The 24,415-nt window shown below is 39.5% G+C and overlaps 1 protein-coding gene and 1 long non-coding RNA gene across 6 annotated transcripts in view; one reads left to right on the top strand and one right to left on the bottom strand.

Annotated features, from left to right (window-relative positions):
• LOC117199383 (uncharacterized) overlaps nucleotides 1-5,531 on the bottom strand; it is a 45,219-nt gene extending 39,688 nt beyond the window's left edge. The window contains exons 1-2 of one of the 2 annotated variants that reach the window (XR_004480610.2): nucleotides 5,293-5,531; nucleotides 3,455-3,587 (exon numbers count right to left, since the gene is read on the bottom strand). This is a non-coding gene — a long non-coding RNA (uncharacterized LOC117199383). The remainder of the gene's footprint in view (nucleotides 1-3,454; nucleotides 3,588-5,292) is intronic. The other variant, XR_004480608.2, reaches the window with a different exon arrangement.
• A 78-nt stretch (nucleotides 5,532-5,609) lies between these two features.
• Nucleotides 5,610-24,415, top strand: part of ASCC3 (activating signal cointegrator 1 complex subunit 3) — a 331,462-nt gene continuing 312,656 nt past the window's right edge. Inside the window, exon 1 of one of the 4 annotated variants that reach the window (XM_033418763.2) lies at nucleotides 5,610-5,899. The gene's annotated coding sequence lies outside the window, so the exon portion shown is untranslated. The remainder of the gene's footprint in view (nucleotides 5,900-24,415) is intronic. The other 3 variants (XM_033418760.2, XM_033418762.2, XM_004264782.4) reach the window with 3 other exon arrangements.

The raw sequence follows: 24,415 nt of genomic DNA on the forward strand, positions 1-24,415 counted from the left end.
TTCAAATCCCCTACCTTACCATCTATTCTACTGAATGCCCCCTCTACCCACCCCTGCCCCCACCCCTGCATTTCCTCCTCTAAGACTTGCTCCTTGAACCCTTCAGCTTTGTGCTCCCATCTACACTGCTTCCTCTCCAGACGAGGCACGGCACTCTTCCATGATTTTTTTCTTTGCCTTTTTCTAGGATTGATACACCTTTTCCAGAATTCCATGGTTTCCTCTTGGTTTTTGCCCTTATTTTGCTGGAGTATATGGTCAAGTAACTTTCTAAAAGATCATACCAGAGGAAAGTGTTCTGTAGTTCTCCATCCTTGCTGAACTGAAAATATCTTTAGTTTGCTCTTTTAGTTAATTGATAAATTGAATGAGTACAGAACTGTAGACTGAAAAATATCTACCATTAAAGCTTTGAAAATATTCTGTAATTGTCTTCTAGATCCAGTGCTGCTGAGTAGGTCTTATTTTTATTCCTTTGTTGGTAAAATGTTTATGTTTGGAAAATTTGCAGGTTTATTATTATTATTATTCATAGATTTTATTCTTGATTTTTTTTTCTCACTTAAAAAAAAATCTCTTTCTCTTCTACTGATTAAATTGGCTGGTTGGATTGGTTCTCCATGACTCATCTGTTTTCATGTTTTCTGTTTATGTCTTTTATCTTATGTTCTAGATTTCCTTGATTTTTATCTCCAATACTTCCAATGAATTTTTTATTTAAGTAATCATGTTTTTAGTGTCTCAGAACTCTATTTTCTTCTGTGGTTGCTCTTTTTTCAGAATATTTGGTTTGTATCTTATAGATCCAATATATCCTGAATACTGGAGTATATAAATTGGAGTGCTTTTAAAAAATGTCCTTTTTTATTTCCTGAATTTTAATGGCTTCCTTTGGAGTTAGTTACTCTGTTTTTCTCTGTCTTTCTCTTTCAGAATGGTGATTTTCCTGATTTGCCTGTTGATTCTTCACTGTATGTTCCTTCATAAAAAGAGCTGGTCATTGATGTGGTTTTCCTTTGCTTTTAGTAAGTAGGATGTCTTCCAGCTCTTTCTCCTGTGTGGAAATTGTGAATACACGGCCAGGGCAGGGCCAGAAATCAGGTTTCACTTTAGGACTGGTGGCCAAGTAGCTAGCTGGCTCTCTGAATGCTGGCTCTGAATGCCAGAACAATAGTGGTTTTGCTCTGTGTTGTCAACATAAAAGTTTTCACTTCTTCTCTACTATTTGTGCAATTAATTTGGAGGAGACTTTGGGGTCTTTTTGGTTTCTGTTTTTTTTTTTTTAATTAATTTATTTCATTTATTTTATTTTTGGCAGCATTGGGTCTTCGTTGCTGCATGTGGGCTTTCTCTACTTGCTGTGAGTGGGGGCTACTCTTCGTTGAGGTGTGTGGGCTTCTCATCGCGGTGGCCTCTCCTGTTGCAGAGCACGGGCTCCAGAGCACAGGCTCAGCAGTTGCGGCGCACGGGCCCAGCCGCTCCGCGGCATGTGGGATCTTCCCGAACCAGGGCTCAAACCCGTGTCCCCTGCATTGGCAGGCGGATTCTCAACCACTGCACCACCAGGGAAGCCCTTGGTTTCTGTTTTTGTCTGGTGGCAGATGTGTCTTTGTCTGCTCACAGTGTGCATGAATGAGAGAAGGAAATGTGTATTGTGACTGATTCACTTGTACCATATTTAGAATGTTACCTCCATTTTCAGCCCTTATTCTCACTTCTGCCCTCTGCCATGCTCCCAACCAACTCTTTTGTAGCATCTTCACTATATTTTTTTAGGCGTTCGTTTTGGGTGTTATTACTAGTCAAATCACTACTATTAGCTTTTTATCCAGGAAATTGTTGAAATTTCATTTACTTTTCTCCCCTTCTCTACCTACTGTCCTCTCCTTAACATAAGCACGTACATAAAAACACACATATCTTTATTCTTTTATTTACTCTTTGGTTTTTCTACTTCTACATTTTTATGTGTCTAGGAAAGAATAGTTGGCAGATGGTATGCCAAGTTCACCATCTGGAACAGAAACCCAAGAACAACTCTCTATATTTTATAAGCATATATTTTGCCATTTGAATAAAACATATTGCAGAATCCTCCCTAGCTGACTATCCCTTGGACATGTGACCACCTCTACAACATTCTTATTCAAACAGAAATAGAATTACTACCAGGGTAATGGGAGGAGCTCACATTTCTTTAGTTCTTTGGAACTTTAACAAATTCATTTTATTAAGTGAGGAAGAGGACAAAAATGGTGGTTGGGTAGGCAACCAACAGTCTGCCATGGTAGTGATCCTTTTTTCCTTCCCAACTCAGTTCATTAAAAAGTTTAGGGAGGCTTATTTTAGAATTGAGTTTTTTTGTTTTTTTTTGTTTTTTTTTGTGGTACGCGGGCCTCTCACCCCCTTGTGGCCTCTCCCGTTGCGGAGCACAGGCTCTGGACGCGCAAGCTCAGCAGCCATGGCTCACGGGCCTAGCCGCTCCGCGGCATGTGGGATCTTCCCAGACCGGGGCAAGAACCCGTTTCCCCTACATCGGCAGGCGGACTCTCAACCACTGCACCACCAGGGAAGCCCCTAGAATTGAGTCTTTTATTATTCGGTGTCCTCCAGCAGTTAAGTGTCAGCTCCAGGTAAGGAACTGCACTGGGGTCTATCAAAGATGGACTTTTAAGACCCAATGTTGCAAGCTGGGGTAGGGAAGACGGCAGGACATTGGACTGAGAATAGGTAAAACCAAAAAAGGCCTATAAGCTAAGGTTGTGGGACACTAATGAGCTGGGCAGACCTACTGGTCTTACATACTGAGATACTAAGAGACTGATGGGCTGGAAATGAGTCTGGAGCTTATTAACCCATGCCAACAACACATGAGGTGACAAAGGCTGAGACTGAAAGGCTAATTTGCTAATATGATGGAACACAGACATGAAAGAGCCAAAAACATGGATGACTTCGTTGAGCCACTGAAAATACCCCACCCTGAGATTTTGTTTTTGAGACAATTTTGGAATAATTAAGGTAATTTTAGTCAAATGATCTAGTTACATACACATACGTATTTAATTTTTCATATATGGGGTCATATTGTATATATATTGTTTTGTAAACTACTCAATTGTATATCTTGATATGTTTCCATATCAATTGATTCCACTTTATAGATGTGCTATAATTTATTTAAATCAACCCTCTATTGAACATTTTTTGGTATAATACATTTTTAAGTACAATGAGTTTTAATTGGTTGCCCAACCACCCATTAATTTCAACCCACTATACTCAATATTGCCAAGATAATCTTACAATCCCAGTTGGTAACTGCCAAATCCCAACTGCCTATAGAACTAAATTCAAAGTTGAGTCTCTCCTTACAGACCAGTTTCTAGCCAATTTTGACTTTGTCACTACCTTCTAATAAGAACCTTCCACTATAGACAAACAGGTTACTCACCACAGAATGCATCTACAGTCTTGTTTCCTTGTCTTTGCTCATGGCATATTTTATGGACAGTCTTCCTTCTCTTCATGAGGAATCTTGTCATCAGACTGTCTTTCCATTAATGTTTTGGAAAATCCCCCAAGGACTACAAAGGGTACAAAGATAGTTCTTAGAGTTCAATGAAGTATATTTCCTTCTAGGTCAGGACTATCTAATAGAACAAGATACAAGCGACCTATGTAATTTAAAAGTTTTCTAGTAGCCAAATTAAAAAAGTGAAAATAAGTGAAATTAGTTTTAATATCCTAACCCAATATCTACCAAATATTTCAACATGTCATCAATATAAGAATTAAGCTATTTTACATTTTTTTCTTTGTACTAAATCTTTGAAATCTGGTGTGTATTTCACACTTACTGCATGTCTCAATTTGGACCAGCCACATTTCAAGTATAAATATTCATATTTGGCTAGTGGCTATCCTACTGGACAGGGCAGTTCTAAGCAGTCTATTTTCGATTTCCTTCTTGTCCCCTAAGTCTCTGAAACTGTGATGAGAACAATCTGTCATGTAAACTCCTAGAACTTATTGTTAGTACCTCTCATTATCATATAGCCTCCTTGCATTTTTTACCTTTTGATGCATTTGACTTGTCTCAGAGCTAACCTGTAAATTCTAAGGCTGGAACCATGAACTGATTGACTCTCAAGGCTGTAAACGCCTTTAACAAAACCATCAACTAATTCTTCTCTTGATGCCTGTCTCCCCCGCACCTAGTTCCTATTAAGTAAGCCTTCAGAATCTACTTAAAGTCAAATCCAGGGGTCAAGGCATCAATGTAACCTAAAGCAGACACCTTCTCTGGCGAGTGCTAGAAGGGGATCCTCTTTTCAGGGTCTGAAATCTGTTTCTCTCAAGTCTGCATCTCTCTTTTTTTTTTTGCGGTACGCGGGCCTCTCACTGTTGTGGCCTCTCCCGTTGCGGAGCACAGGCTCCGGACGCGCAGGCTCAGCCGCCATGGCTCACGGGCCCAGCCGCTCCGCGGCATGTGGGATCTTCCGGGACCGGGGCACGAACCCGTGTCCCCTGCATCGGCAGGCGGACTCTCAACCACTGTGCCACCAGGGAAGCCCTCAAGTCTGCATCTCTTGAGACCACATGAAACAAATCTATGTTACATGATGAGTTTTTACATATTTAGAGATAGTCCCAGTAGCTTTCTCTCTTCTGTGAGAATCTTCCTAAGTTCAAAGAGTACTTCTTCATTTGTCATGCTTTTGAGCACTCTTCATCATTTTGCTCTTCTCTGAAATAATTCCAACTTCTTTGAGGTCTTCTTAAAGTGCCTGATCTAGAACTGAACGCAGAACTACAGAAGTAGTTAGGGCAGTTTAGTGTATAATTGGATCACTATTGGCTGCCTCTCTATAAAACACGGTTCTATGAGGTGTCAAGGCACATTCCTTACGAGAGGGGTATGGAAGTGAAAAAAGGAGCCACAGCACATTATTAACTCATACCGCCTTTGCATGCCCGGCTTTTAGCCTAGAACTGTACACACATACAGCACATTCTTGAGGTTAATTTTTCTTAATGTCATCTTCCTGATTCAGTTGAGCCAGGGAATCTTCAGGCATTTTGTTTTTGGTGGGGTTCGTCCGACAAAAGGACCGACTAGAAGAGGTAACTTTAAGAGAACTAAACTGAGAATCCAGAAAGCTTAAGGAAGGCGGGACTTGAAAGGAAGGAACCGTATATAAAGTGACCAGCAGCCAGGATTTCTGGCTGGCGATGACAATGACAATTACTTGGTTCTTCACTCATACTCAGGGCTCCTCTCTACTTTACCTGTAATAGGAATTACCTCCTCCGTGTCTTCACCTCACAGAGAAGGGCGGGGAGAAGATGGAGCCGACTCAAGTAACTACAGGGAAAGATGCTCAGGTAGCGATCTGGAGGTGGCAGGCCCTGCCTCGCAAGGGCACCCCACAGACACCGAGTCCCGGGAACGCGCGCGCCCGCGCCCACGCCCGCCTGGGGGCGCGCCCTCGCCGCAGGCCTGGTCCACCTCAGCGCTGGGCGGGCGGCGGGCGGGGCGGCGGCGCGCGCACGCGTGGGGGTGGGGCTGGGGGAGCCGACGTGCAGACGTTGGCGCCGCTGCGGGCGGGTGACGTGTAGGCCCGCGCTTGCTCCGCCCCCTCCCTCCTCTCCGGATCTGTGGGTTTGTCCGGCTGTCCGGCTGTCTTCGCGTACCCTGCCCCGTGGCTGGAGGGGACCCGGCAAGCCCGGCGTGGGGTGCGGACTAGGACGCGGCGGGGCAGCTGCCCGCTGGCATCCTCTGCACTGCCCTCCGGCCCTCACCCGGCGTGGGAAGTAAAGATCAAACCGAAATGGAGGGAGGCGCGGAGGCAGGAGCTGGCGGAGAGATGGGAAGCGCATGAACCGGGGCCGAGAGGTGAGGAGAAGGAAGTGGGAGGAGGAGAAGGGGTGCTGCGGCCCTGAGAAGCCGGTAGGAGGCGGGGCCAGGGTGCCCCTTGGACGATTCCCGTTCGGCCCCGGAGGCAAGCCCGGACCTGTCATCCCTCTCGGGGCCGGAGACTTGTCTGTGGTCTCGGATAGTCTCGTCCTTTTCATGGAATTTGTAGGGTGGGGGTGGGAATCAAAAAATGAACCAGAGTCACATGTTGCCAAGGTGTTAGGCCACAACGTGATGACCAGATGGGTAATTTTTTAAAATTTTTCCTGTGCGTGGGTAATTTGTTTTCATTAGGGTTTTTTTTTTGTTTTTTTTTGTGTTTTTTTCCCGTTACAAAAATGTAGTAACTTTTTCGTTTTCTTCACGTGGACTTGGGAGAGAAATCAGCTTCCTTGTGTTTTTTACCTCCACACTGAAAAGTAAATAAAGTGGGTGGGGAGTGGACCATGGTGAATTTAGCAATCGAGGAGTCTAGAATGTTACTTCGAAATAAGTGTTGTATGTGCAAGCGTGCTGAGGTGTTGTGGGTACGTGGGCAGTTCTTTTAAATAGGCTTCTTATCACACATTAACTCATTCATTGACTCCAGTGTGTTCGTGTATTTTGCTATTTAGTTTAAAAGAAACATTTTAGCGGAAGCTAAAAATTTTATATGAATGGTATCACATGTGTAGTTCAAACTAGTAATCATATTTTCTGTCTTTCTTTTCCTAAGTAAGATTAGATTGAAGAGCGGTCACCATCACCAGATTGCATGTTTCATAGATTGAAATCACTTTTCTGATTTTCAAAGTGTTCTCAGAAGTTGAGAATTCAGCTTTTGATTCCACTCTGGAGCGTGCTTCTCTTCATGTATCTTTCATTTTTAATGATAATTATAATAATATTCTTGCATAAGAAAAATGCTTCTTAGAGATACCAGTTAAGTGTAAGCTAAATAATATTATTTAAATGAATTAATTTTTCATAGCTTAAGTTGTGATCCCTGCTGAATAGTTTTAGTTTTTGTTCATTCGTCATTCACTTATTTATGTCTTCATATGTACCAGGCACTATGCTAGGCCTAGGAAATCAAGAGACATAGGATGTCGGTACTTATGGAACTTTCTGTAGTCCATCACCCTTTTAGTAGAGAATCGAGACTAGGGCTCCTCCTCATGTCATGGATCTCTAGTTGACCTAAGCAAGGCTTTTTGCAAGAATAAGTTATTGTCAGTGTTTATATGTAAGTGGCATTGAAAGAGGAGCAGATTATTTTACTTGCACAGTATGACTTGATTTTGCCTTTGATCAAAAAGATGGTATGCATGCTAGTGTTTTGCCAGTTAAGAGGAGTAAGTTTTCTTTTTGCAAAGTTGGCTTAGTTGTAAAATTCACAATTGGAAATCAGTTTCTACCTGAAAAATAATATTTTATTTTTCCAGTTTTTACATTGGTCTGAGTGATCTATGTGTTAATAACTTGTAATTCATAAGCATTCTATGCACAAAGCATATTCATGAGGAAAATGTATAGTACTTGTTGAATGAAGTAAATTTATTGCCCCATAGTACCTTCCATGGGGAGGTGGTTTACATGAGCCCTTTAAGTACAGAATAATCTTGATGTAATGTGACACAGTTTTTAACTTTGAGCAGATATCTACCTGAAACTGAAATTACAGCAAAGACATTTATGGAAAGAAAAAGTGCATAATTACCAAGGAGGAGAGAATAAGGTATCTAATATGTATTTAGTAATCATCCAAAGGGAGGCATTGTGTGTTATACTCTAAAGTTACTTAAAGTAGGGACTGGATCTTATTTCTCATTTCTTTTGCCTGGTATAATACTTAGCACATAGTTGACAGACCCATATAGATGTTCATTAATTCAATATGTACCATCTCATTTGAGTATTTTGCATGTAGATGAGCAAGTATGTTTAAGTGAGTTTGTCTATTGTTTGTTCATTTTCCAGCTCTGCGTTGGCTGTGGTAATGTCTTATAGGTTGTCCTAATTTATTTCTGAAACTGTCTCTGTGATTCAGAGTTAATGCAATTCAACCCATGTTTGAGTATTCTGATTTTAGTCAGATCATTCAGCCTGAAAGGGGCATAAAAAATCATTTTGTTATTCCTCTTCATTTTATTGATCAGAAAATTGATATCCTGAGAAGTTAGCTTGATTTTCTACCATAAAACAAAAATTGGCATCTGAATTAATTTCTTTTTATTTTTATTCTGCTTCTTCCTACTACAGTCTGTCTCTCCTTGTTGTTATTTGAATAGAATAACTCTTGGAGACCTTTGTAAATTAAGATAGATTCCCATTTTATCTTCCTGGTTTTGGAGTTTTTGACTAGTTTTCCTCCACTTCTGTGATTTCCTCTTTAAAGATAATTCTTAGGAATTGCATTCATCATCAAAGGTTTGAACTGACATGGAAAATAAGGGTGCAATTTTGAGAGGTACATGATTTAAAGATATAATATGTAAGACAATTACCGGTAACAGTAAGCATTCTCAGGATATGTTTTAATAAGATAATTGACAAGAAATATTTATAGTTGAAGAGAAGAAAGTTCATACCTAGTTATTTAATGACTAAACCAAAGATTGTCAAACTGCTGAATCATACTCTTGGGGGATGGTGTCTAGAAATGTCTATTTTCAAGCAACTCCCAAGTGATTCCAGTGCCACCAATTCATATTGTGAAGAACTTCTATATTAAAGCATATGAATTCAAGAGCCTCTTAATTTTGGATAATATCTATCTTATTACACCAGAACTTCAAAAGAAGGAAGGTAGTTTATCTCAGGATTATGGAGTAGTCAGGGAGGCAGTTGCTAATGTTTTCCAGCATTTTCAAAGACTTGCTAGGTCATTTTCAAACGAAGTCAGTAACTAGCAAGTTACTCAGTTGTGTGTAGCTAAGAAACATGGCATATGAATTTGATAAAGGAAAATTTATATTCCATTCCAGGTGAGGGAATCCTTGCTTACCAATGAGACAACTTGTCCTTGTAGAAAAATTCTTGAAAGTGAATAAAATGTCCAACAAGCCAATCAAATAGAACAATGTAAAAATGATAAATGCTACTCTTATTTATAAATATTGATAGATATAAGTATGTCTTAATCTTTATTTAAGAAACTTAATTATAAAAGTCTACATAAATGATTTATAAGAATAAATTAATGACAGTATACAATCTGCAAAAATAATTTCAGTGCATCCTTTCCCAGTGCACATATATTTTCTAAAATGAGACCTGCTTTAAGTAGTACCTCTGACACCAGGGAGGCTCACTAAACGTTCTTTTTGAGCGTTCTTTAAGGAGTGAAGGAAGCTTTGCAAAACTATTAGCAATGCTTTTACTCTGAAGATTGGTGTGGTAAAGAATAACCTAAAAATCAATTCTGGAAAGCTTCACAGTAATACTCTGAGTACACATCATTGAACAGATACTTATTGAGTTCTTTGGCACAGACCAAGAACCATACAGGGTACCAGGGAAAAGAAGACATACATCACTTTTGCACTCTTGGAGATTATAGTCAAGATGTTGGCTTTGGGAGACTGTTCAATGAAATTCTTTAAGGAATTTGAGGGGTGGCTTGGCTGAACACCAGGTTTTGAAAACTCCTCTGTTTGTATTTATTAGAAACAGAACACTGGAAGAACATAGCTAAAATTCTATATCCAATGGACATTTTACCACATGTCTTGACAGCGTTTGACATGGTTGACCATACCTCTTCCTTAAAACTTATCCTTTCCTTGGTTTCAGAGACACCACCCTGGCCTTATTTGGCCTCCTGTTGTTCAGAATCTCCTTTATAGACCTTTCTACCCATTTATTCTGTAAAGTCTCATGTTCCTCCAGCTTCTGCTGTTCTTGTCTTCTTAGTCTTCACACAAATCCTTGGGTGATTTTTATCTCTTCCCATGATACTCTTTATGATTCTCATGTTTGTATCCAGACCTCTCTCCTGAACTTCACACCTGAATATTCAGCCCCTACTGACCGTTTCTACTTGAATGTCATACAGACATCTCAGACTCAACTCATCCGAGATTGAACTCATGATATTCCTAACTGCCCCCCCTACCCAAGAAAAACTGAGCCCTAATTCAGTGAATTCTGTCATCAACCTGATCTATACATGTGGAGGTCAGCTGAGGTCCTTGCCTCCTTCCCCACCACAGATAGAAATAATCAGAGTAAGCCAAATAAATTTAATTGAATTACCTGATTCCTCCACTTTTCTCTAAATCACTACCACTACTTCGTTTCAGGAACCCATCATCTCCTCATCTTCATCTCTTCATCTGGATTACTGCAGCAACCTCCTAGTATCTTTCTGCTTCAGGTCTTGCCTTCCTGTGGTCCATAGTACTGCAGTCATAGTAATGTCTATTAAACACAGCTCAAGTCAAAAACTCTTCTGAAGATTTCTCTTACTATTAGAACAATTTCTAAACAACATAACTTATGAGGCCCTTCATGACCTCATTCCTACCTATCTCTCCAGCTCCATCTCTTGCCACATTACATACTCTTTGACCGCTATGCTCCAGTCATCTTTTCAGTTCCTTGAGTGTGAAATGTTCTCACCCCTCATCTGGAATATGTTGCCCTTTTTACCTAACACTTCATCCTTGAAGTCTCAAGTAAGAAAGCTGCTTTTCCTTCCCAACCTCCTTTATTGCTAGGCTAGAGGCACCTGCTTTGTGTTCTGATAACACTCATTACTGCCTCCTTTTATAGATAGCAGTCTTAGTTTGTATTGAGATAGCTTATTTAATTGGGTTGTCTTCCCCACCAGGCTGTGAGCTTCGCAAGGGCAGGTAGCAGATTGATTTTGCTCACTGTGGTTCACCCAGCCTGGTGTCCAGCATGCAGTGGAAATACTAGTTAAGAAATATCAATTGAGTGAAAGTTGTTCCTGCATTCTTCTACTATGATATTCCTGCTGAGCCCACTCCTACCCTAGAGTTTCTAGCAACTGTTGACTATCCTTTTACCCTTGCTTTTGCTTTTCTACTTTATTAGCTTGAGATTTTGAAAAAAACTTACCCCCAAAATAAGAATTACATTTCTGCATATATAAGTTCTTTGAAAAGAATGGCATCATGAGTTGAATAAATCACAGTAGCTTTTGATTTCTTTTGTGTTTGAGTAAACTTCCTTGTTTGTAAGACCTCTTTTCTTAGGGACTGAAATAAATTAATCAAATAATTAAGCTAATTTCTGTGAAACTATATTTTTGAGGTCTTGAAATAAAGATGATATAAGCTTCAAAAAATAAATGTATAGGAATCCAGACCTGTAAATTCTGCCTCTTTTTTTTGTGGCAGCTTTGGCTTCCCTTTATTCTTCCTGTCAGTCCATCCAGCCAGCCATTATACAAATATTTACCGAGACTGCACAAGGCCCCAGGCACTGTTGAGGTGCTTTGGATACTGCAGTGAACAAAGCAAAGTCCCCACCCTTGTGGGGATCTTACTCTATTGGATGTAGCTGACAACAAGCACAGTGATAAGTGCCTTGAAGTAAAGTGGGTTGGGTGCAGAAGGATGAAGGAAAGGGTGCTGTTTTAGATAGGGTGGTCCGAGAAGGTGTCTCTGGTAAAGAGATGTTTGAGCAGCAACCTGAAGGAAATGAGGGACCTACCTTTGTGGCATCTGGAGGAAGAGTGTTCATCCAGAGGGATCTGCTTGGTATGGTTATATCACTGCACCAAGGCCAGTGTGGATGCCCCAAAATGAGCAAGGAGGAGAGTTACAGGGGATCAAATCAAAAGGTTGGAGAAAGCCAGATGCCTTGGGAGTTTTGAAGTTTACTTAGAGATATGGGAAACCTTTGGGGGGTTTTGAGCAGAGGAGAGCCACAATGTTATTTGTTTTAGAAAAGAATCATTCTTGTTTATATGTGGAAATTAGATTGTTAGGGAGTAAGGGTGAAAACAGGGAGACTAAATAGGCCATTGCAGTAAACTGGGGAAGAGATGGTAATGATGAGAAGTGGTCAGATTCTGGATATATTTTGAAGGTAGAATTGGGAGACTTTACTGATAAGGTGGATGGTGTAAAGCATAACTCCAAGTTTTTTGGTCTGAGCAGCAGGCAGAGTGGAGTTGTGATTTATTAAAGTGAGGTAGACCATAAGAGGAGGTTTGCATGGGAGATAAATTTTGACAGTTTTAAGTTTGAGCTCACTATTAGACATCTAAGTGGAGATGTGGAAGAGGCATGGGTAGACAAATCTGGAGTACAGGTGAGATGCGCAGGATGGAGATAAGAATTTGGTGTTAGAATATAAATGATACTTAAAGCCTTGAGACTGAAGGATCACATGGGGAATGACTGTAGCTAAAGAAAAGGTCTGAACTCTGAGCTTAGGGGCAAAGCAGTGTTAAAGGATAGGAGGATGAGGAGGAACCAAGAAGAGTGGAAAGAGCCAAGAGATAATGTAGGAGAAAAAACAAGACATATTGGTGTCCTAGATGCCAAGTGAAGCAACTGTTCAGAAGGGCTGGGTCAAAATCTCCTGACAGGGATCAAACAAGGACTGAGAAGTAACTGAATTTGGCAATGTTGAGCTTATTTGTGACCTTTATAGCTCTTTTGGTGGAATAGTACAGGTTAAAGCCTGATAGGACTGGAGTGTCTGCTGTAGATAGCGATCAAAAAAATGGGGTGTTAATTGAAAAGGGCTGTGGAGTTTTTAAATATGGGAGCAGCTACAGCATATTTTGGGGTTTTGGAAATCATCCAATAGAGAAGAAAATATTACTAACAAGGAGAGAGGGGACTTTCACTTCAGTAACTTTATCACTGTGTCCCCACTGAATGTTTTTCTTTTTTTTTTTTGGCTGCGTTGGGTCTTCGTTGCTGTGCGTGGGCTTTCTGTAGTTGCGGCGAGCGGGGGCTACTCTTTGTTGCGGTGCACAGGCTTCTCATTGCAGTGGCTTCTCTTGTTGCGGAGCATGGGCTCTAGGCTCACGGGCTTCAGTAGTGGTGGCATGTGGGCTCAGTAGTGGTGGCTCATGGGCTCTGGAGCGCAGGCTCAGTAGTTGTGGTGCATGGGCTTAGTTGTTCCGTGGCATGTGGGATCTTCCTGGGCCAGGGCTCGAACCCGTGTCCCCTGCATAGGCAGGCGGATTCTTAACCACTTTGCCACCAGGAAGTCCCTGAATGTTTTTGTTGAATGAATGAGTTAATGGATGGGTAGAAGTATTTTCACCAGATGCAGTATAATTTTTTTTAATCAGTGCTGAATAAAAAGTGGAAGAAAGAACACTTCAGTTAACACCTCCTTTTCCAGATCGTTGTGGGATTTTTTAGGCTTCAGTCTTCTTTAGTTAGATTACCATCTTGAAGTTTACTTTTTCACCCTGGTGAACCTGGTGTTTCTCAGGTCTTTGCAGCTGCCCTCACAAATGATCTATTAAAATGTGTCACCACTACAGACTTGTCTAATCTTTTACTTTTTGTTCATTTTTCTCATTTGAACTTTTAAAGAGTTGGTACCTATTTCAAAAATTTTGAGACCTCTTGTTAACAATTATTCTTGACTTAAGAAGATACAGTATTTGCCAGAAGAGTGAAGGAATGCAGATTTTTGAATGTTCAGAGTAGGGTTGCCAAATAAAATACAAGATGCAGAGTTAAATTCGAATTTCAGGTAACGACAAGTAATTTTTTTAGTATAAATATATCCCATGTAAGTATGTCCCAAATATTGCATGGGACATATTATACTAAAAAATTAATTGAAATTCAAATTTAACTCTGACTTTATATTTTTATCTGCTAATCTGGCAACTGTAATTTAGAAAAAAAGGTTTGTATGATTCATAGTCTGAGAGTATAAACACAAAGGTAGATCTTCAGAGTCTGGGTCTCTGGAGAATGTAATACTGATGGTGTATTCATACATAACTCTGATGATCAAGAAGAGAGAGGTATCTCAAGAAACTGATGTTGCTGTGCCTGAATATTTTTAAAAAATATAAATTGAACATGGAGAAGGAGTACACGAACTAAGAATGAATTAAAGAAAAGAGAGTTTGTGGGATCTGTGATGCGTATCCTTGAAGAAACATAAAGGTTAGCAAAAACAGTTTTTAAGCTACATTCAACAGTGTGTTTCTTGGGGCAGTTACTAGGATGTTAAAAGAGAATATAGAGTTCATTAACTACTTGATCTCTTCTTTCTTTTATGCTGGACTCTGGATTGAAAATGGCAGAATTGATTTGGGTTAAATGGAATTGAAGCACATTATGGGTAGCAATATTAAAAGAGCACCCAAATGTTCGGCGTTCAGTCTCTCATAAGCCTGAGCATTTTCAGTAGTGCTTTCAGAACCTGCGATTTGGCAGACATTCAGTTTGATGCTTTCACAACTCTTCTCTCTCTTATTAGGCTTCTGTGTTTATTTAAAACTTAATTAAAACTTTTAATTGTGGAGTATTTCAAGAATATGGAAAATTTTCAGAAAATAATGTAATACACTCCTATACTTGCCATACAGATTTAACAAGTAGTAATTTTTGCCTTATTTGCTTCAGTTCTTCTCTTTTGAAAAGTATTGCTAATTTTTTTTCCCTCTTCTGTCACTTCTGTGCTGCCTCTCAATCCATTACCTTGAAGCTGGTGCATATAGTTCTCATGCATGTTTCTACATATTTCTGTGTGACAGGATATAAGCCAGGGATTAATGAGGGAGATTGATGGAAAGAAATGGGATTGATTAGCTTGGTGAAGAGAAAATTTAAAGTAGGATTACAGGTTCCTTCAACTATCTAGAAGTCACTCATGTGAAAAGAGTACTTAACTTTGATAACTTATTGACATTAGGCAGTACAGATAATTTTTAAAGTACTTTTAATATCAGAAAGCAACATGTAGTACTTAGTGACCTAATTCTTTTATAGTCTATACTTACATGGAAACTTTTATAAAACATTGAAAAACATCAATGTTCAACCTACACAAATGTCATTTTTTAAAAAAAATCAACAACAATCATGATTTTCCTAATGTCTTTACTGTAAATATGGTTAACCAGCAATCTTTAGAGAAATGACTATATTACTATTTAAAAATTTGTTAAGGGTACACATCCTGAAATATTTAAGACATCAGAGAAAGTGAATTTTAAAAAAATGTTCTTCATGTTTTTATGCTTTTTGAAGCATGGTGTTTCTTTCAGTAATTGCATTCTAAAAAAGGTGGGAGGTATCATTAACAAAACCTATTTTTCTCTGAACTGTAGTATATATAATATGTTGGTAAGAAAAATGCCTTAGAAGTTCGAATGTAAGAAAGAATGAGAGATATGGGTCTGACCCTTTCACACACCTTTCAGTTTAGGAAACTGAATACCAGAGGATGGAGTCGATAGGGAAGTGAGAGTTCAGCTCAGAACAAGGCACAGAGAAAACATTCTTATGGACTATATTTGCCAGGGCACATTTCTGACTAACACAAAGTGAAAGAGAGTACACTGTTTTTGTAAGTAATTAAGTTTTTATTCATAAAGATTGAAACAAACAGTTCAGACCAGAATGTTAAATAATGGTCATGGCAATACATTCTTTCAGAAAGATTAAGTAAAGCATACATGACATGTAATATAGTAGCACAATAAAATTCTTACCATGTGTTTGTTCTAATTCATAATGCCCAATAAATTAGTGATTTACTTTCCTGTTTTTGTATTTCTTGTTTACCACATAAATTCATCTGAGTCCTGATTTTAGTGTCTAGTTTTTCTCTACTTGAGAGAGAGGGGTAGAGATTTCATTCTGCTATTACGAGGTAGGTGCCAACTTCTTTTACACAGTGTCAGTGTTAGGGTGATTTAAGAATTTCCTCTACACCGACCTTCAAGATGGCAGAGGAGTAAGACGTGGAGATCACCTTCCTTGCCACAGATACATCAAAAATACATCAACATGGGGAACAACTCCTACAGAACACCTACTAAATGCTGGCAGAAGACCTCAGACTTCCCAAAAGGCAAGAAACTCCCCACGTACCTGGGTAGGGCAAAAGAGAAAAGAAAAAACAGAGACAAAAGGATAGGGACGGGACCAGCACATCTGGGAGGGAGCCGTGAAGGAGGAAAAGTTTCCACACACTAGGAAGCCCCTTCACTGGCGGAAATGGGGAGTGACAGGGGTGAAGCTTAGGAACCACAGAGGAGAGCGGAGCAACAGGCTTGCAGGGGGCAAAGCGGAGAGATTACTGCACAGAAGATCAGTGCCGACCAGCACCCACCAGCCTGAGAGGCTTGTCTGCTCACCCACTGGGGCCGGTGGGGGCTGGGAGCTGAGGCTCAGGCTTCGGAGGTCAGATCTCAGAGAGGACTGGGGTTGGCTGTGTGAACACAACCTGAAGGGGGCTAGTGCACCACAGCTAGCTGGGAGGGAGTCCAGGAAAAAGTCTGGACCTGCATAAGAGTCAAGAGACCATTGTTTCAGGGTGAGCGAGGAGAGGGGATTCAGAGCACTGCCTAAAGGAGCTCCAGAGATGGGTGTGAGCCATGGCTATCCGCGTGGGCACCAGAGACGCACATGAAACACTAAGGCTGCTGCTGCAGCCACCAAGAATCCTGTGTGCAAGCGCAGGTCACTATCCACACCTCCCCTCCCGGGAACCTGTGCAGCCCACCACTGCCAGGGTCCCGTGATCCAAGGACAACTTCCTCGGGAGAACACACGGCATGCCCCAGGCTGCTACAACGTCACACCAGCCTCTGCCGCCGTAGGCTCACCCCACATTCCATACCCCTTCCTCCTCCCGGCCTGAGTGAGCCAGAGCCCCCGAGTCAGCCGCTCCTTTAACCCCCGCCTGTCTGGGTGAAGAACAGAAGCCAGAGGACGACCTACATGCAGAGATGGGGCCAAATCCAAACCTGAACCCCAGGAGCTGTGTGAACAAAGAAGAGAAAAGGGAAATCTGTGCAGCCCCAGGAGCAAAGGATTAAATCTCCACAATCAACTTGACGTACCCTGCACCTGTGGAATACCTCAGTAGACAGTGAATCATCCCCAAACTGATGCGGTAGACTTTCAGAGCAACTGTAGACTTGGGGTTTGCTTTCTGTGTCTAATTTGTTTCAAGTTTTATGTTTGTCTTAGTTGACTATTTAGAGCTAATTATCATTGGTGGATTTGTTTATTGATTTGGTTGCTCTCTTCCTCTTATATGTATATATATATATTTTTTTTTTTTTTTTTTCCTTTTTCTCTTTTTGTGAGTGTGTATGTGTGTGCTTCTTTGTGTGAGTTTGTCTGTATAGGTTTGCTTTTACCATTTATCCTAGGGCTCTGTCGTTGTTTTTAGTATAGTTTTTAGTGCTTGTTATCATTGGTGGATTGGTTTCTTGGTTTGGTTGCTCTCTTCTTTTTTTTAATTAATTACTTTATTATTTTATTTTAATAATATATTTTTTAATTTTAAAAACTTTATTTTTTTAAAATTTTTTCTTTCTCTCTTTTTTTTTCTTTTCTCACTCTTCTTCTGAGCTGTGTGGCTGACAGGATCTTGGTGCTCTGGCTGGGTGTCAGCCCTGAGCCTCTGAGGTGGGAGAGCTGAGTTCAGGACATTGGTCCACCAGACACCTCCCGGCCCCTCGTAATATCAGTCAGTGAGAGCTCTTCCAGAGATATCCCTCGCAACGCTAAGATGCAGCTCCACTCAGTGACCAACAAGCTGCAGTGCTGGACACCCCATTGCAAACAACTAGCAAGACAGGAACACAACCCCGCCCATTAGCAGAGAGGTTGCCTAAAATCATAATACGGTCACAGACACCCCAAAACACATCACCAGACGCGGCACTGCCCACCAGAAAGGCAAGATCCAGCCTCATCCACCAGAACACAGGCACCAGTCCCCTCCACCAGGAAGCCTACACAACCCACTTAACCAACCTTACCCACTGGGGGCAGATACCAAAAACAACAGGAACTACGAACCTACAGCCTGTGAAAAGGAGACCCCAAACACAGTAAGTTAACCAAATGGGAATACAGAGAAATACACAACAGATGAAGGAGCAAGGTAAAAACCCACCAGACCAAACAAATGAAGAGGAAATAGGCAGTCTACTTGAAAAAGAATTCAGAGTAATGATAGTAAAGATGATCCCAAATCTCAAAAGTAGAATGGAGAAAATACAAGAAACGTTAACAAGGACCTAGAAGAACTAAACAGCAAACAAACAATGATGAACAACACATAAAATGAAATTAAAAATTCTCTAGAAGGAATCAATAGCAGAGTAATGGAGACAGAAGAACGGATAAGTGACCTGGAAGATAAAATAGTGGAAATAACTATTGCAGAGCAGAATAAAGAAAAAGGAATGAAAAAAATTGAGGACAGTCTCAGAGACCTCTGGGACAACATTAAATGCACCAGCATTTGAATTATACGGGTCCCAGAAGAAGAAGTTAAGAAGAAAGGGACTGAGAAAATATTTGAAGAGATTATAGTTGAAAACTTCCCTAATATGGGAAAGGAAATAGTCAAGTCCAGGAAGTACAGAGAGTCCCATACAGGATAAATACAAGGAGAAACACGCCAAGACACATATTAATCAAACTGTCAAAAATTAAATACAAAGAAAAAATATTAAAAGCAGCAAGGGAGAAACAACAAATAGCATACAAGGGAATCCCCATAAGGTTAACAGCTGCTCTTTCAGCAGAAACTCTGCAAGCCAGAAGGGAGTGGCAGGACATATTTAAAGTGATGAAAGGGAAAAACCTACAACCAAGATTACTCTACCCAGCAAGGATCTCATTCAGATTCGATGGAGAAATTAAAACCTTTAAAGACAAGCAAAAGCTAAGAGAATTCAGCACCACCAAACCAGCTTTACAACAAATGCTAAAGGAACTTCTCTAGGCAGGAAACACAAGAGAAGGAAAAGACCTACAATAACAAACTCAAAACAATTAACAAAATGGTAATAGGGACATACATATCGCTAATTACCTTAAATGTAAATGTATTAAATCCTCCAACCAAAAGACATAGACTGGCTGAATGGATACAAAAACAAGGCCTGTACATATGCTGTCTACAAGAGACCCACTTCAGACCCAGGGACACATACAGAGTGAAAGTGAGGGGATGGAAAAAGGTATTCCATGCAAATAGAAATGAAAAGAAAGCTGGAGTAGCAATTTTCATATCAGACAAAATAGACTTTAAAATAAAGACTATTACAAGAGACAAAGAAGGACACTGCCTAATGACCAAGGGATCAATCCAAGAAGAAGATATAACAACTGTAAATATTTATGCACCCAACATAGGAGCACCTCAGTACATAAGGCAAATGCTAACAGCCATAAACGGGGAAATTGACAGTAACACAATAATAGTAGAGGACTTTAACACCACACTTTCACCAATGGACAGATCATCCAAAATGAAAGTAAATGAAGAAACACAAGCTTTAAATGACATATTAAACAAGATGGACTTAATTGATATGTATAGGACATTCCATCCAACAACAACAGAATGTACTTTCTTCTCAAGTGCTCATGGGACATTTTCCAGGGTAGATCATATCTTGGGTCACAAACCAAGGCTTGGTAAATTTAAGAAAATTCAAATCATATCAAGTTTCTTTTCCAACCATAATGCCTTAAGATTAGATATCAGTTACAGGAAAAAAAACTATAAAAAATACAAACACATGGAAGCTAAAAAATACACTACTAATAACCAAGAGTTCACTGAAGAAATCAAAGAGGAAATCAAAAAATAACTAGAAACAAATGACAATAAAAACACGACGACCCAAAACCTATGGGATGCAGCAAAAGCACTTCTACAAGGGAAGTTTATAGCAATACAATCCTACCTTAAGAAACAAGAAACATCTCAAATAAACAACCTAACATTACACCTAAAGCAATTAGAGAAAGAAGAACAAAAAAACCCCCAAAGTTAGCAGGAGGAAAGAAATCATAAGGATCAGATCAAAATTAATGAAAAAGAAGAAAACAGTAGCAAATATCAGTAAAACTAAAAGCTGGTTCTTTGGGAAGATAAGCAAAATTGATAAACCATTAGCCAGACTTATCAAGAAAAAAAGGGAGAAGACTCAAATCAGAATTAGAAATGAAAAGGAAGGAACAACTGACACTGCAGAAATACAAAGGATCATGAGAGATTACTACAAGCAACTCTATGCCAATAAAATGGACAACTTGGAAGAAATGGACAAATTCTTAGAAAAGCACAACCTTCCGAGACTGAACCAGGAAGAAATATAAAATAAAAACAGACCAATCACAAGCACAGAAATTGAAACTGTGATTAAAAGTCTTCCAACAGACAAAAGCCCAGGACCAGATGGCTTCACAGGCGAATTCTATCAAACGTTTAGAGAAGAGCTAACACCTATCCTTCTCAAACTCTTCCAAAATATAGCAGAGGGAGGAACACTCCCAAACTCATTCTACGAGGCCACCATTACCCTGATACCAAAACTAGACAAAGATGTCACAAAAAAGAAAACTACAGGCCAATATCACTGATGAACATAGATGCAAAAATCCTCAACAAAATACTAGCAAACAGAATCCAACAGCCTATTAAAAGGATCATACAGCATGATCAAGTGGGGTTTATTCCAGGAATGCAAGGATTCTTCAATATATGCAAATCAATCAATGTGATAAGCCATATTAACAAATTGAAGGAGAAAAACCATATGATCATCTCAATAGATGCAGAAAAAGCTTTCAACAAAATTCAATACTCATTTATGATAAAAACCCACCAGAAAGTAGGCATAAAGGAACTTACCTCAACATAATAAAGGCCATATATGACAAACCCACAGCCAACATCCTTCTCAGTGGTGAAAAACTGACACCATTTCCACTAAGATCAGACCAAGACAAGGTTGCCCACTCTCACCAGTATTATTCAACATCGTTTTGGAAGTTTTAGCCACAGCAGTCAGAGATGAAAAAGAAATAAAAGAAATCCAAATCGGCAAAGAAGAAATAAAACTGTCACTGTTTGCAGATGACATGATACTATACATAGAGAATCCTAAAGATGCTACCAGAAAACTACTAGAGCTAATCAATGAATTTGGTAAAGTAGCAGGATACAGAAGTAATGCACAGAAAACAGTTGCATTCCCATATACTAATGATAAAAAATCTGAAAGAGAAATTAAGGAAACACTCCCATTTACCATTGCAACAAAAAGAATAAAATGCCTAGGAATAAATCTACCTAAAGAGACAAATGATCTGTATGCAGAAAAGTATAAGACACTGATGAAATAAATTAAAGACGATACAAAGAGATGGAGAGATATACCATGTTCTTGGATTGGAATAATCAACATTGTGAAAAGGACTGTACTACCCAGAGCAATTGACAGATTCATTGCAATCTTTATCAAACTACCAATGGCAGTTTTCACAGAAGTAGAAAAAAAAATTTCACAATTTGTACGGAGATACAAAAGACCCCCAATAGCCAAAGCAACCTTGAGAAAGAAAAACGGAGCTGGAGGAATCAGGCTCCCTGACTTCAGACTATACTACAAAGGTACGGTAATCAAGACAGTATGGTACTGGCACAAAAACAGAAATATAGATCAATGGAACAGGGTAGAAAGCCCAGAGATAAACCCGTGCAGCTATGGTTACCTCATCTTTGATAAAGGAGTCAAGTATAAACAGTGGAGAAAAGAGAGCCCCTTTAATAAGCTGTGCTGGAAAAACTGGACAGCTACATGTAAAAGAATGAAATTAGTACACTTCCTAACACCATACACAAAAATAAACTCAAAATGGATTAAAGACCTAAATATAAGGCCAGGCACTATAAAACTCTTAGAGGAAAACATAGGCAGAATACTCATGACATAAATCATAGCAAGATCCTTTTTCACCCACCTCCTAGAGAGAGGGAAATAAAAACAAAAATAAACAAATGGAACCTAATGAAATTTAAAAGCTTTTGCACAACAAAGGAAACCTTAAACAAGACGAAAAGACAACCCTCAGAATGGGAGAAAATATTTGCAAATGAAGCAACTGACAAAGGATTAATCTCCAAAATATACAAGCAGCTCATGCAGCTCAATATCAAAAAAAAAAAAAAAAAAATCCAAAAATGGGCAGAAGACTGAGTAGACATTTCTCCAAAGAAGATATACAGATTGCCATCAAACATACGAAAGGATACTCAACATCACTAATCATTAGAGAAATGCAAATCAAAACTACAATGAGATATCACCTCACACTGGTCAGAATGGCCAACTTCAAAAAGTCTACAAAGAATAAATGCTGGAGAGAGTGTGGAGAAAAGGAAACCCTCTCGCACAGTTGGTGGGAATGTAAACTGATGCAGCCACTAGGGAGAACAGTATGGAGGTTCCTTAAAAAACTAAAAATAGAACTACCATACGACCCAGCAATCGCAGTACTGGGCATATACCCTGAGAAAACCATAATTCAAAAAGAGTCATGTACCACAATGTTCATTGCAGCACTATTTACAATAGCCAGGACATGGAAGCAACCTAAGTGTCCATCAAGTGATGAATGGATAAAGAAGATGTGGCACATATATACAGTGGAATATTACTCAGCCATAAATAGAAACGAAATTGAGTTATTTGTAGTGAGGTGGATGAACCTAGAGTCTGTCATACAGAGTGAAGTAAGTCAGACAGAGAAAAACAAATACTGTAGGCTAATACATATATATATATAGAATCAAAAAAAAAAGTGGTTCTGAAGAACCTAGGGGCAGGACAGGAATAAAGACACAGATAGAGAATGGACTTGAGGACACGGGGAGGGGGAAGGTAAACTGGATTGAAATGAGAGAGTAGCTGACATATATACACTACCAAATGTAAAATAGATAGCTAGTGGGAAGCAGCCACATAGTACAGGGAGATCAGCTCGGTGTTTTGTGACCACCTAGAGGGGTGGGATAGGGAGTGTGGGAGGGAGTCGCAACAGGGAGGGCATATGGGGATATATGTATATGTATAGCTGATTCAGTTTCTTGTAGTGCAGAAACTAACACAGCATTGTAAAGCTGTTATACTCCAATAAAGATGTTAAAAAAAATTTACTATGCATACAACAGTGAGTAAAGATCAAAGCCATCATATCCTTTGATAAATACTTTTTTGGATTTGGAGTATATAATCCTAGTTGTTTGAGTATAAAAACTTGCATCAGATTTCTAAAAGATCACCAGAGCTCATATTCGGGAATGTAGTGGTGTTCCGTATAATTGTGGTACAGAGGAACAAATAAGTGTACAAAGTCATGATAATTCTTTCTCTAAACAGCTAAGGCTTGCTCCAGAGCATCACTTGAGCTTTGGTTTGGTGTATGAGGGTACCTCCTGAGAGGTTTCAATTCAAATTAATCTTTTCAGGGCTTATTAGGGGACAGGCACAAATTCCTTGGGTCTGTCTTTAAGAGGCCCATAGATTGGGATGGAATGAGAATGTTGCCTTTGTCAGCTAATCTGGCCCCAGACCTTTTTCACTGGAATGGAAATATGTGCTGCCTCGTATGTTGTGGGTCTCCTCCATGTGTTCTCTACAATATTGTGTGCTGGTTTGTTCCTTGTGGGATGTTCTTTCTTACTATTCTTGTTCTCATCTGTGCTGATACGTTATTCTAGCCTCTTACTTTCGCAAGAACATTTAAAAGAAAACTTTTCTTATCCTTTGTTAAAATATAACCATGGGGGTCTTCTGTAGACTCTGGTTTATAGTTATGGGCCTGGCTAGGTTTTCTCCCCCACTTTTGGATGGGAAACCTGGAGTTGATATAAGTAAGTAATTGGAGGGAAAAGTTAGAGAACAACAATCTCATTTAGATAAATTTTATTCTTAACAAGCCATTATAGATTTTGATTTATACAAAAAGTATATATGTATATACTTAATCATCTGTCCCTTTCTTTCTCTGTTCTCCATGCTCTGAGTGTGTTCTAATTTGACTGGAAACTATTCAAGAGCAGTTGCTTCATGCTTAAGAATGAGTTAGGATCTAAAGTGAACTTGTTGGCTGGAAACTATAAATAGTTAAAATTTCCCTTGAAAATTCTTTAGGAGGACACCAGGTTGTCACAACATACTGTCTCTCAATGTGTTGTATGCAGCCACGTTTTTCCTCCAAACTTGGAACATATCACAGTTTCTGAGGGTGCACCAGATGAAAAAGTTGGCTTGTGTTTAATGGCCATGTTGTATATTTTTTTAAAAGGGAGCTTAGTTTTAAACATTGGAGTCATGCAGTGCAGCGAGATTCTCAGTTTGTTATGCATGTAGTGATTGAAACAGATTAAGAGAGCATCATATTCTTGTTGCTCACCCCCATTCACTCTAGAGCATGTATTGAGTACATGAAATAGTGGACAGAATCTCTAATATTACTGTTTATGTCTGTCTATGCCTTATATTTGGCCTCT

The sequence above is a fragment of the Orcinus orca genome, chromosome 12 (genome assembly GCF_937001465.1).
Source record: "Orcinus orca chromosome 12, mOrcOrc1.1, whole genome shotgun sequence".
NCBI lineage: Eukaryota > Metazoa > Chordata > Mammalia > Artiodactyla > Delphinidae > Orcinus > Orcinus orca.